This window comes from Zingiber officinale, chromosome 1B (assembly GCF_018446385.1).
Source record: "Zingiber officinale cultivar Zhangliang chromosome 1B, Zo_v1.1, whole genome shotgun sequence".
NCBI classification, from domain to species: Eukaryota; Viridiplantae; Streptophyta; class Magnoliopsida; order Zingiberales; family Zingiberaceae; genus Zingiber; species Zingiber officinale.
In genome coordinates, this window is record NC_055986.1 from 3072643 (window position 1) to 3087654 (window position 15012).

Here is a 15012-nt window from a genome sequence, read left to right on the forward strand (position 1 = left end):
TCTCGGGGCGGCTTTCGGATGAGCGACCGGAAGAAGTCCCCATCTACAAGGCCTTGTGTGAAGGCATTCATCATCGTCTCCGATGTGGCCGTTGGGATATCCATCGCCACTTGGTTGAATCGCTGGATGTAAGCTCGAAGCGATTCTCTCGGCTCTTGCTTGATGGCAAACAAGCTGACACTTGTCTTCTGATAACGCCGGCTGCTGGCGAAGTGGTGGAGGAAGGCCGTTCGGAAATCCTTGAAGCTAGTGATGGATCCGTCCGGCAACCTCCGAAACCACCGTTGAGCCGATCCCGAGAGAGTGGTAAGAAAAACTCGGCACTTTACTCCATCTGTATACTGGTGGAGCGTAGCTGTGTTATCGAACTTACCCAGATGATCATCCGGGTCTGTTGTTCCATTGTACTCGCCGATCGTCGGAGCCACGTAGTGCTTGGGCAGAGGGTCTCGTAGAATAGCCTCCGAAAATTGGCGATTGATCCGCTCGGGAGATGAGTCCGCCCGGGGAGCTTTCCCCTTCCTGTCATCCCGCCTTGGCATTTCGTCTGAAGAAGATCCTCTATCTCTTCGGGCTGGTACGGCTTCCGGGGTGCGAAATAAGGCCCGATGGAATGCGACGGTGGCTTGAGGTGCTTCCGCCCGGCCACCAGACGCAGCTGTTGCTTGTTGCTCCGGCCGCTCGGCTGATGCTTTTTGTCTTTGCTCCATAAGTTTGGCGGCCCTCATCTCGACCAGAGCATCGAGTTCTTCTGTTAAAAGCGCCACCGTGTGTTGTCGTCCAGCCTCGTCCATTGTTCTTGTTCGAATGCAGGAGCGTTCCCACAGACGGCGCCAAATTGATCCTGTCCGAACCAGAAGTCAACAGACGCTGGGCACGTGGCGCTCTCTGGCTCGCTGATGTAGATCTCCCACTGGTGGCACGATGCTCCGGCTAACCTGCACAGAAGTCGAGCCGGGAAGGGGTTCCCGGCGGCGACCCTCCGACGCTCAAGTCAGGTAAGCTTACGATGAACAAAGTGGCTTCCAAAATCTCAGAATACGTACCTCACCGGCGAAACCTGAGGTTCTTTATATAGAGCTATGAAGAGTCTGGGCACGCGTACCTAGGTGCATACGTGTCCTCTGTCCTTTCCTAGGTATGCGGCTGTCAGAAAACTTACCTGACCCATATCGCTACAGTCAAAGCATGCCCTCGATGGGACAGCAGAATCCCCTGTCACAAGATTTGGAGCATGGCACACACGTGAAACCTACCGGTTGTCAGAGGAGAAATCCTCGGGTCTTTTCCTTGCTCCAAACTGGTCGTCCGAGCGGACAGCTCCCTCAACATCCGACTGGACATACGTAGTGGTTTACTTGTGCTTTGTGGAGACTAATAAACAGGGGCGCTTTATGACTGTGGCCGGTCAAAAGGTCAGCTCGGTCCGTGACCTTTTTAACTGAGCGTCGGAACCCCGATTTGACCGGGTGTCTTCCAACCATAAGTGCGAGCCGGCCGGGCCCCTCCGGGTATTCGATTCCATCGGCCGGCCGGCAGCCCGGTCGGACCGCACTCTCCCCGGATGGGCGGCTGCTCCGATGACTTTCACTTGGCGTTTACTTTGCAAGAGGGGGGGCCCGCTCTTACTACCGGATCAAATAGATTAAGCAGTAAATTAAAAAGCATAAAATAAGAGGCACGAGTGTTTACTTGGTTACAACCGATGTGGTTGTTAATCCAAGGAAGATTAAGTCCAATATCAATCTCCTTCAGGCGGAGAAGCCTCTTACAGCGTTGACGTACAAAAAAGAAAGAAGCTCAACTAAAACTCTAAAGCGCACAAGCGTTGGATTTACAGTTCTGAGTTCGTTGAAAAGCTTCTGGACCAAGGCTATATTTATAGCCTTGATCGGGACGCCCCGAAGGGGTTCCAGGCGCCCTGGGGGGGATAAACTTTATCCCCCAATGATCAGATCGAGTCAAATCTCGATCCTGGTCAAAAGTCTGGTCCGGGCGCCCGGAAGGGTTCCGGACGCCCCGGAGGGCTCCGAGCGCCCCGGACTGCTCCGAGCGCCCCGGAGCCCAAAGTCAACAGATGTTGACTTTTTCGTCCGGGACCTCTTCTCTGGTTCAGTCCTGCCTCGGTCCAGTTCTTCTCCTCCGGATCTGTTCGCTTGGGTGATTTTTGCCATCCGGAAAAGGGCTCACCCGAACCCAAGTTCCGGTTTTCTCGAGCAGCCTTCCGCTCCGGCTTCTCGTCCCTCAAAATCGCCGCGTGTTTCCTTCTCGTCCACCAGCGTACTCATCCGCAGTCTTCGTCCCTCGGTCACACCCCGTGCCGACCTTCTCGCTAGCTGCATCTCTTGCTCCCCGAGCAATCTTCCGCTCCGGCTTTCGTCCCTCGGAACCACCGCACGCTTCTTTCTCGTCCACCGGAGTACTCTTCCGCAGCACCTTGTCCCTCAGACGCACCGCGTGCCATCCTTCTCGCTAGCTGCGTCTTCAGCTCGAGTACCTGTGCTCCTAAGCTCCTGCACACTTAGACACAAGGTTAGAAACACCATGACCTAACTTAACTTGTTGATCACACCAAAACAACCTTGGGGTTCCAACAGTAAGTGATCCGGCGATGGCATAGGGGGAGGGGTGGGGCCCCTTCGCTGAGGAGGTTCAACGATCGGGGGATCATCATAATCAAAGGAGAGTCAGCTAAGTGACTAGCCAGGCGGCAGGCTCATGTGGCCGAGCGGCAGGACAAGCTCGCGATGGTAAGGCCGAGCCCGTAACCTAACCAGGCAAAAGAGTTCAAAGAAGCCGATCTGAATCTAGGACGAGCCGAGAGAATGAAGCCCAATCCGATCGGAATATATATATGTAGAATGTCAAAGAGCGGGCTGGCCGGATAGATCAGAGGAAGTACCATCAGATTAGTGGCTGACATTTAAGAAGAGAAGGGAAATATGTCTTAAACATCCTTTTGGGAGTCAATGCCGCCGGCTGACGGCGCGAATGGACAGGAAATCATACGGACGAAGATTGCGCCGCCTTAGCATAAATGTGTCTGCCCCTTTAAGGTAAGGTGTCAGGGATCCCTTCCCGAGGTTAACTATTGAGGAAAACGTGGGAAGTCACGTCCGCTCGAGAAGTGTGCAGTCAACCCATTGAAGCTCTATATAAGAAGAGGAGTGGCTATCCGCGGAGGTACGCGCAAAGACGTCTCTGAGCACCACTATTTCACTTCTTCATTCCTTTCTCTTTTCTTCGAGCCGATTGTGTGACTTGAGCGTCGGAGGGCCGTCGCCGAGAACCTCCTCCCGGCTTGGCACTAACGACTTGTGACTGCAGGAGCGGGGCGTTTCCACCACACGCGGAGGAGCGAGACTTTTCCACCACACGCGGAGGAGCGAGGCGTTTCCACCACACGCGAAGATCCACATCAGCGGTACTTCCCGGTAGCCATCCACTTAGCTTCGGGGTAGGATCAAATTGGCGCTGTCTGTGGGAAATCAACCTGAACCCAGAAGCAGAGGATGGAAGACGCCAGACGAGCCACGACTGTCACGCTGACGACAGAAGAGTTGGAAAGGTTAATCCAGGCCGGAGTAGCAAAAGCAATGGAACAGCAGCAGCAGCGGATGATATCTGATCGGCCAGCACAAGAGCCAGCCATCTCAGGGTCCGGCCAGCCCACAGACCCTGGGCGCATAGCTGAACCTATAATCCAGCCAATCGGAGGCAAGAGATCAGACACGACTGGACCAGCGCCAAACGCTCCAATTCCTTTCCATCGAGCGTTATTTAAGACACCCTCAGAGGAAGGCGTAGCCAGACGAGATCGAGGCTCCTCGTCAGATGAGGCGCCTGAGAGAGATGCAAGAAAAGGAAAAGCGCCGCGAGACGAGGATTCACCCGAGAGGATTAACGGGCAGTTCTCACGAGGTATCATGGAAGATCCTTTACCTCGCCATTACACCCCACTGGCGATTGGGGAATACAATGGGAGCACCGATCCAGATGATCACTTGGCCAAGTTTGACAACGCAGCCACGCTCCACCAATACACCGACGGAGTAAAGTGCAGGGTATTCTTGACAACACTTTCAGGATCGGCTCAACGGTGGTTCACCAGGTTACCGACCGGCTCCATACGTAGCTTCAAGGATTTCCGGACTGCTTTCCAGCATCACTTTGCAAGTAGCCGTCGGCATCAGAAAACAAGCGTCAACTTGTTTTCACTTAAGCAAGGTCCCCGAGAAGCGCTCAGGGCGTACATCCAGAGATTTAATCAAATGGCGATGGACATACCAGCAGTCTCATCAGAAGTACTGGTAAATGCTTTCACTCAAGGGCTCGTGGAAGGTGAGTTTTTCCGATCCCTCATTCGTAGGCCCCCGAAGGATTTTGCCCATCTCCAAAGGAAGGCCACGGAATACATCAATGTAGAAGAGGCACAAGCAGCTCGCAGGAAAGAGGCGCCAACCGACCCTCAACAGGCGCCCGATCGGAGGAGACCCAGCAACCACCAGCCTCCAACCGGTCCTAGGGCCACGGGCCACAATCATATCCCGAGCCAAGGACGCATGCAGTCCATATGGAGGTCGTCCAACCCAAGAAAGGCAGAAAGTGAACCCCGATGTTCTGCAAGTTCCATTAGTCAGGGACGCACAACACGTGGGAGTGCCGAGGTGACCCCAATATACATCGGCCCGAGCCCAAAGAGTATAGACGTCGGTCGCCCACGCGAGACCGGCATCCTGAGCGCCGAATCAATCGAAAAATCGAGGGTCGAGGGGCTCAGGAGCCGCGGGAGCATCGTCCCCGAGAAAGAAGCCCCGCCCAAGCCTCAGCCGATCAGAATAGGCGTTCAGCACGAGAAGAGGAGAACAGGAGGAACGCCTCCCGTGGAGAGATCGGGATCATCTCAGGTGGCCCAACCGGAGGATATTCCAACTGAGCTCGGAAAGGCTACGCACGGCAGCTGACCATCTACGCTGTAGGATGCAACAAGGAGAAGGTAGAGGGGCCCGAGATCAGCTTCGGCCCCAAGGACCTAGAGGGGGTCGAAATCCCTCATGATGACGCATTGATCATCAAGGCGGTGATCGCAAACTACACCGTCCGCCAGACTTTCATCGACACAGGAAGCTCGGTAAACATTATTTTTAAACAAGCATTCGATTTATTGCATATCGATAGGTCTGAGCTATTGCCTATGGAAACACCGCTGTACGGTTTCACTGGCAACGAAGTCTCGCCAATCAGTCATACAAGATTGGTCGTTTCGCTCGGAGAAGAGCCCCTGGTAAGGACGCGCACCACGAACTTCATCGTGGTAGATACTGTTGGAGTGTATACTGAAAGCCTAAGCTTTGTAAACATTCATTATGAATAAAGAATCACATTTGGTCTAATTATCTAAATTTGTTTGTAGTTGTTCATTTAATTTATATTGTAGATAACATAGTATGTGGTGTCATATACAGAAGATGATGTTATCAGTACCTTATAAATTATAAACAGTAGCTCACGACCAGAATGGAAAGGAACAAACCATTAGAAGGTCGTAGTGTAATTAGGTATTAGTTTATCTTGACTATATAATTACACTAGTACACTCAGAGTGTATTGAGTAGGACCATTTGAGGTCGTTTCTTTATACTGACTTTATAAAGGAACAAAGACCTCGGTTGTTATGGAAGTGTGTGCTCTTAATCCTAATATAATAACAAGCACATATATTTGATATTTATTTCTTTAATTTATCAATGGGTGAGATTTAGTTCGATGAATCAATAAGCCCGATAAATTAGGAAATGATATCACTTATAGTGTGTGTTGTTGATTATAGAAGGAAACTGTGTCCTAGAGATACTAGGTTGATAATGTCCCCAAGAGGAGCTCATAAGGATTGTCATGTTAAACCCTGCAGGTGGACTTAGTCCGACATGACGATAAGGTTGAGTGGTACTACTCTTGGACTTAGACATTAATTAAATGAGTTGTCAGTAACTCACTTAATTAGTGGACATTCGATATCTTAAACACAGGGAGACTAACACACTCATAATAAGAAGGAGCCCAAAATTGTAATTTGGGATTGGTGCGGTAGTTCAATGATAGTTCTCTAGTGGAATGAATTATCATTGATAAAATTAAGTTGTGTGTTCGGGGCGAACACGGGATGCTTAATTTTATCGGGAGACCAAAACCAATTCCTCCTCTCGGTCCCTATCGTAGCCTCTTATTTATAGAGTTCTATACCCACCTATACCCACCTTCTATACCCACCAATAGGGGGCCGGCCAAGCTAGCTAGGGTCGGCCTAGGTATAAAATTGGGTGGCCGGCCCTAGCTTGAACCCAAGCTAGTAGGGCCGGCCAAATAAAATTAAAAAGAAATTTAATTTTAATTTTTATTATTATGTGGAAGATATATTTTAAAGAGAATTAAAATTAAAATATCTCTCTTGTAAAAGATCTACAAAAGATTAAAGAAAGAGATTAGATCTCTTTCCTTATTTGTAGATTGGAGAGATGTTTTATTTTTTCTTTAAAAATTATTCACATGTTGATAAAATTAAAATTATAGAAATTTCCTTTTATCAACCATGAAGAGATTTTAAAGAGAAATTTTATTTTTAAAATTTCCGGAAACAAATTAGGAAGTTTTAATTGTTGATTAAAACTTGTCCTCTTTTGTTTTCCAATGATGTGGCCGGCCACTTGAAATTAATTGGGAAAATTTTATTTTATTTCTCTCAATTAAATCATGTCAAGGAAATTAAGGAAAATTTATTGTAATTAAATTTCCTAATTTGCCTAGGCCAAGGAATATAAAAGAAGGGGTGAGGGTGCCTTCACAAGACACAACATCTATTATTCCTCTCCCTCTCTTGTTCCTTGGTGTGGCCGGCCATCCTCTCTCTCTCTTCCTCTTGTGGTGGCCGAACCTCTCTCCCTTCCTTGGAGCTCTTGTGGTGGCCGGATACTACTTGGAGAAGAAGAAGAAGAAGGAGAGAAAGCTAGTATCTCTTGGAGCTTGGTTAGTATTTTGGTTTTTCTCCTTGGTGAAGCTTTTCTTTTGTGGCCGAACCTTGCTTGGAGGAGAAGAAGGTGATTGGTGGTTTCTCATCTCGGAAGATCGTTGCCCACACAACGTCCGAGGTTAGAAGAGGAATACGGTAGAAGATCAAGAGGTTTTTCTACAAGGTATAACTAGTAATTTCTATTTCCGCATCATGCTAGTTATTTATGGAAATAATACCAAATACAAGAGGCTTACGTTCTAGAATTTCGAATATGTTTTTTCGAAGTTGTGTTCTTTTGTTTTTTCTTTTCCTTGTGATTTGATTGTTCTCTTTGGTTAACCTAAAGTTATTTTAGGAAATTAAATATTAGCTTTCTATTAAAGGTTTTGTCTAGTCGGTGGTGGTTGCTCCCATATCCAAGAAGGCCATGTGCCTCGCCACGTCGATCCTGTGAACCGTTTATGGAAATTAATATTTAATGGAATTAATAACTTAAGGAGACTTGGGTCGAACGTGTTAAGTTCCGCAGGAGATCCAAGTCAAAACCTAAAAGAACAAATAGATTAAGTTTTGGATCAAACGTGTTAAGTTCCGCAGGCGATCCAAAATTTAATTTAAAAGAACACATGGTAGCTAGGAAAAGGTTCAGACCTTTGTACAAAATTTTGTACAGTGGAACCTATAGGTTTTCCGAGTAGCAACCAACAATTGGTATCAGAGCTAGGGTTTTGCCTCTGTGTATTTGGTATTTAGTTTAATTATGCACATGTCATACATAATTTAGGCAGGTTAATAGTAGGATGTGCTAACTCTACGGATGCAGGATCCAACTATTATGGCTTTTAGTTATTATGTGTGTGATTGGACCCTTGGACATGTCAAGGGCATTTATATGTGTGTGCATGATTGTATTAAAATACAGCAGGAGCTGTATTTAGTTTTATTAGGATTTTATTTTTGATCTAGATACATGTACATTCCTTTTATGGAATATAGGATCAAAAATGTAAAATTCTATTTATGTCGCAGATCGAATCTTGCAAAGCGTGGAACCTTCTAAGGACCAGAGGCGCAGCGGAACTCAGAGCAAGATGGATGCGACAGTTAGACCCGGTGGCGGTGGCCAAATATGGCAGCAGCTTCGGATGACAACACACGGAGGACAATTAAAGATAAAAGCCATAATAGTTGAAAATTAGATTTTCTATTTATTGCTTTTATATTGTGCTGTGTGTGCATGTTAGTTTACAAGTTTAGTAGGCTAGCATAGTTAAAATTCCTCATTTGTAAATAACTAAGTGGGAGAGAGATTTTTAAGTAAATCCCATGGTCTCCATTACTGGTTTGTAAGTGATGCAAACAAACTTGCGCGTTGGCTCTGAGTGCCTTCCTCCATAACGGATGAGCTTGTTTGCGGATCACTAGAACAGACTTCCATTTCTGGATGACTATAGGAAGTTAATCAAGAGCGTGTGATCTTCCCCAACGGAAGGGGCATAATCTTATTAATGGACTTAGTGTCAAGTAATGGTGAACACTTAGACACATCTAATAGTATCCTCCCCAATGAAGTCACTGTTATTATTTGTGAGACCAAATAATACCAACTATTAATTTTATTTGTCAAAAAGTTAGGTTGACAAGATAATAAAATTAATGGGTTAAAACCCTCCTTTTACAAATGTTGAAATTGTATACGTCCACACTAACGTGGCATACAAAATTCACGGTGTTATGAGGTGTTGGTTAATTTAAAATAGTATTGTTTGAGGAATCAATATTATTATAAATTTAGAGTTCTGACCAAAAGTTATTTGTGATTCTTAGGATGACTTTCAACCCACTGTCCATCATACTTCAACAAAATAGACTTACTGGACCAAATTACATAGATTGGAAAAGAAACCTAGATATTGTTCTGACTGCTGAAAGCTATAAATTTGTATTGACTGAACCTTGTCCTGATGCACCCACTGGTGAATCTACCCAAGAGGAGATTGAATATCATAAGAGATGGGTAAAGGCAGATGAGATGGCGCGGTGTTACATTTTGGCTTCAATGTCAAATGTATTGCAACATCGAGATAAAGATTTACCAACGACTTATGATATTATGAACAATCTCAAGGAACTCTTTCGTCATCGTGATAGGGCTTCTAGACAAGAAGCTATGAGAAAGATAATGACACCACCATGCAAGAGGGTACTCCTGTAAGGGATCATATCCTAAACATGATGGCTTATCCGAACGAGATACGGATCCTTGGAGGAGAAATTGATGGGGAAACCCAGATCGATATGATCCTCCAACGCTACCTAGAAGTTTTGACAGTTCCGTTTGAACTATAATATGAATAAGAGGATTTATTCATTAGGGAACTACTCAGAACTTCAAGCGCAAGAAGGATTATTTCGTCAAACTCAAATTCACTATGTTGAAAATGGTTCTACTTCTAAACCGAGAGGAAAGAAGAAGAAGAAACAAGTTGGTTAAGCAAAGAAAGTGAATAAATATCAGAGTACAGGATTTGGAGTGAAGAAGAAGAAGGGCAAGTGCTTCATCCGCAAGCAGGCATGGAAGGCGGAATGTCCTCGTAAGAACCAAAACAAAGGTATATCTCATGCTCTAGTTGTTGAAACATGTTTAGCGGTGTTATCTACCAGCACCGGGTGTGTAGATCATGTCTGCAATTCCTTGCAGGGGTTCCAGGAAACCCGACGACTATTTGAAGGGGAGATTACCGTCTACATGGGCAATGCTACTAAGGTGGCAGCTGTTGCAGTGGGAGACGTCTACTTATCTTTTAGTAGAAATAAAATTTGGTTTTAAGAAATTGTCTTTATGTACCCAGTTTTAGAAAGAATTTAATTTCAGTTTCTAAACTGCTTTTAGATGGATATTCGTTTCTTTCAGAAACGATGTAGTTATTAAAAGAAATAAAGTGATTATCTGTTCTCGTGCATTAGTTGGCAATTTGTATATTTTAAATCCAATTTCTTCCACAAAGCAAAACATGGAAATTTATAACTCATCTTCTAATTCTAATAAGAGAAAAGAACCTTGAAATGAACCAAGCATATCTTTGGCATCTAAGACTTGGTCATATTAATTTAAGTAGGATTCAGAGGCTTATAGCCGATGGACTTTGAGTTCATTAGAGTTGGAAAATTTTCCAACTTGTGAATCTTGCTTAGAAGGTAAAATGACCAAGAGGCCGTTCAAGGCCAAGGGTATAGAGCCAAAGAAGTGTTAGAGTTGGTTCACTCTGATTTGTGTTGTCTGTCCAGGCAAGAGGAGGTTTTGAATATTTTGTCTCTTTCATGGACGATTATTCAAGATATGGATATATTTACCTAACGCGTAAGTCCGAATGCTTTGACAAGTTCAAAGAATACAAGGTGATGTGGAGAAACGATTAGGTAAAAGTATCAAGACACTACGATCCGATCATGGTGGCGAATACCTCTTAGGAGAGTTTAGGAATTACTTATCGAGGTCGATTCAATCTTTATGCACCTGGAACACCCCAACAGAATGGTGTAGCAAGCGAAGGAATAGGACTCTTATGGAGATGGTTAGATCGATGATGAGTTATTAATTACCAAATTCGCTTTGGGGATATGCTCGGAAACAGACGTTCTGAACTTAGTACCTTTTAAATCGTTTCTTCTACTCCCATAAAATTGTGGAATGGGCGAAAACCCATCTAAGACATATTCGATTTGGGGTAGTCCAAGACATGTGCTGAAACCAGATGTTGATAAGTTAGAATCTCGCATGAAGTTCGCGTGTTTGTAGGATATCCTAAAGGAACGAAGGTGGTTTATTTTATAGTCCTAAAGACTGAAGGTCATTGTTAGCACCAATGCCCAGTTTTAGAAGAAGACTATATAATGGATCACAAGCCCAGAGTAAAGTTGTTTTAGAAGAACTTAGAGAGGACATGTCTACTTCAGCAACAAGTACAAGATGAAGTACCACAAGAGCGCAACACGTGTCACACATGATGCACAACCACACATGCCTCGTCGTAGTGGGAGGGTTGAGGCGACCTGAAGATTCATATTTTGGGAGAGTCTTGGACTTGATCCGGGTAAACATGAACCCGATCCCTGGATATATGAAGCACTCCAAGATATAGATGCGATCTTGGCAAAAGGCAATGAATTCGAAATAGAGTCCATGTACTCTAATAAGGTCTGGAGCTTGTAGAACCACACGATGGTGTAAAGCCGTTGGATGCAAGTGGATCTACAAAAGAAAAGAGGGATAGCGAAGGTAGAAACCTTCAAAGCTAGGCTTGTTGCGAAAGGGTACACTCGAAAGAGGGAATCGATTATGAAACTTTTATCAGTAGCCATGCTTAAGTCTATCCGGATACTCTTATCCATTCGCTCATATGGATTATGAGATTTGGCAAATGGATGTCAAGACTTTCCTTAATGGAAGTCTTGAAGAGAACATCCATAAGCAACCAGAAGAGTTCATTGAAAAAGGCAAAGAGCATCTAGTGTGCAAGCTTAATCGGTCCATTTATGGACTGAAGCAAGCTTCAAGATCTTGGAACATCCGGTTTAATGAAGTAATCCAGTCATATGGATTTATTCAAAGTCCGGATGAGTCTTGTGTATATAAGAAGTGTAACGGAAACGTGGTGGTATTTCTTGTACTATACGTAGATGATATTTTGTTAATTGGCAACAATGTCAAGGTATTATCAGACGTAAGGGTATGGTTGTCCAAACAATTTGATATGAAGGACTTAGGAGATTGTGCACACATTCTTGGGATCAAAGTTATAAGGGATCGTAAGAAAAGAATGTTGTGTCTATCCTAAGCTTCATATATATATACAATCCTTGCTCGTTTTAGCATGCAGGATTCCAAGAAAGGTTTCTTACCTTTTAGACATGGAGTAGCTCTATCTAAAGAGATGTCTCCGAAGACGTCGAAAGAGATGGAGGACATGAAAGCAGTTCCTTATGTTGTAGGAAGCCTAATGTATGCAATGCTATGTACGAGACCCGATATCTGTTGTGGCATGGTCAGTAGATATCGGAGTAACCCTGGACAAGGACATTGGACTACGGTAAGCATATATTAAAGTACACGAGAAGGACTAGAGATTATATGCTAGTTTACCAAGCAGACGATCCGCTCCCATGGGTTACAGATTCAGATTTCCAATCGATAGGGATAACGAGAAGTCTACATCGAGCTATGTGTTTACTTTAGGAGGTGGAGCCATTTCATGGAGGAGTGTTAAGCAAATGGTTTCGGACTCAACCATGGAAGTCGAGTATGTGGCAGGCAGCTAAAGAATCAGTATGGCTCAGGAACTTTCTAATGGACTTAGATGTGATTCCTGGTTTGCCCAAAATCATCACAATTTATTGTGATAACAGCGGTGCAGTTGCAAACTCGAAGGAACCACGAGCCCATAAGGCAAGTAAACATATAGAGCGCAAGTACCACCTGATAAGAGATATCGTGAAGCGAGGAGAAGTTGTCATCGCCAAGATTGCATCAGTGGATAACCTGGCAGATCCTTTCACTAAGGCCCTTCCGGCGAAAGCTTTCGATCGGCATGTAGAGGGAATGGGAATCAGATGTATGGTAGAAGATATGGCAGCTTAGTCATTAGTATAAGTGGGAGATTGTTGGAGTGTATACTGAAAGCCTAAGCTTTGTAAACATTCATTATGAATAAAGGATCACATTTGGTCTAATTATCTACATTTGTTTGTAGTTGTTCATTTAATTTATATTGTAGATAACATAGTATGTGGTGTCATATACAGAAGATGATGTTATCAGTACCTTATAAATTATAAACAGTAGCTCACGACCAGAATGGAAAGGAACAAACCATTAGAAGGTCGTAGTGTAATTAGGTATTAGTTTATCTTGACTATATAATTACACTAGTACACTCAGAGTGTATTGAGTAGGACCATTTGAGGTCGTTTCTTTATACTGACTTTATAAAGGAACAAAGACCTCGGTTATTTTGGAAGTGTGTGCTCTTAATCCTAATATAATAACAAGCACATATATTTGATATTTATTTCTTTAATTTATCAATGGGTGAGATTTAGTTCGATGAATCAATAAGCCCGATAAATTGGGAAATGATATCACTTATAGTGTGTGTTGTTGATTATAGAAGGAAACTGTGTCCTAGAGATACTAGGTTGATAATGTCCTCAAGAGGAGCTCATAAGGATTGTCATGTTAAACCCTGCAGGTGGACTTAGTCCGACATGACGATAAGGTTGAGTGGTACTACTCTTGGACTTAGATATTAATTAAATGAGTTGTCAGTAACTCACTTAATTAGTGGACATTCGATATCTTAAACACAGGGAGACTAACACACTCATAATAAGAAGGAGCCCAAAAATGTAATTTGGGATTGGTGCGGTAGTTCAATGATAGTTCTCTAGTGGAATGAATTATCATTGATAAAATTAAGTTGTGTGTTCGGGGCGAACACGGGATGTTTAATTTTATCGGGAGACCAAAACCAATTCCTCCTCTCGGTCCCTATCGTAGCCTCTTATTTATAGAGTTCTATACCCACCTATACCCACCTTCTATACCCACCCAATAGGGGCCGGCCAAGCTAGCTTGGTCGGCCCTAGCTTGAACCCAAGCTAGTAGGGCCGACCAAATAAAATTAAAAAGAAATTTAATTTTAAATTTTATTATTATGTGGAAGATATATTTTAAAGAGAATTAAAATTAAAATATCTCTCTTGTAAAAGATCTACAAAAGATTAAAGAAAGAGATTAGATCTCTTTCCTTATTTGTAGATTGGAGAGATGTTTTATTTTTTCTTTAAAAATTATTCACATGTTGATAAAATTAAAATTATAGAAATTTCCTTTTATCAACCATGAAGAGATTTTAAAGAGAAATTTTATTTTTTAAAATTTCCGGAAACAAATTAGGAAGTTTTAATTGTTGATTAAAACTTGTCCTCTTTTGTTATCCAATGATGGCCGGCCACTTGAAATTAATTGGGGAAATTTTATTTTATTTCTCTCAATTAAATCATGTCAAGGAAATTAAGGAAAATTTATTGTAATTAAATTTCCTAATTTGCCTAGGCCAAGGAATATAAAAGAAGGGTGAGGTGCCTTCACAAGACACAACATCTATTATTCCTCTCCCTCTTTTGTTCCTTGGTGTGGCCGACCATCCTCTCTTCCTCTTGTGGTGGCCGAACCCTACCTTCTATTGGAGCTCTTGTGGTGGCCGGATACTACTCGGAGAAGAAGAAGAAGAAGGAGAGAAAGCTAGCATCTCTTGGAGCTTGGTTAGTATTTTGTTTTTCCTCCTTGGTGAAGCTTCCTCTTTGTTGGCCGAACCTAGCTAGGAGGAGAAGAAGGTGATTGGTGGTTTCTCGTCTCGGAAGATCGTTGCCCACACAACGCCTGAGGTTTGAAGAGGAATACGGTAGAAGATCAAGAGGTTTTTCTACAAGGTATAACTAGTAATTTCTATTTCCGCATCATGCTAGTTATTTATGGAAATAATACCAAATACAAGAGGCTTACGTTCTAGAATTTCGAATATGTTTTTTCGAAGTTGTGTTCTTTTGTTTCTTTCTTTTCCTTGTGATTTGATTGTTCTCTTTGGTTAACCTAAAGTTATTTTAGGAAATTAAATATTAGCTTTCTATTAAAGGTTTTGTCTAGTCGGTGGTGGTTGCTCCCATATCCAAGAAGGTCATGTGCCTCGCCACGTCAGTACTGGGAACCTTTTATGGAAATTAATATTTAATGGAATTAATAACTTAAGGAGACTTGGGTCGAACGTGTTAAGTTCCGCAGGAGATCCAAGTCAAAACCTGAAAGAACAAATAGATTAAGTTTTGGATCAAACGTATTAAGTTCCGCAGGCGATCCAAAATTTAATTTAAAAAGAACATATGGTAGCTAGGAAAAGGTTCAGACCTTTGTACAAAATTTTTGTACAGTGGAACCTATAGGTTTT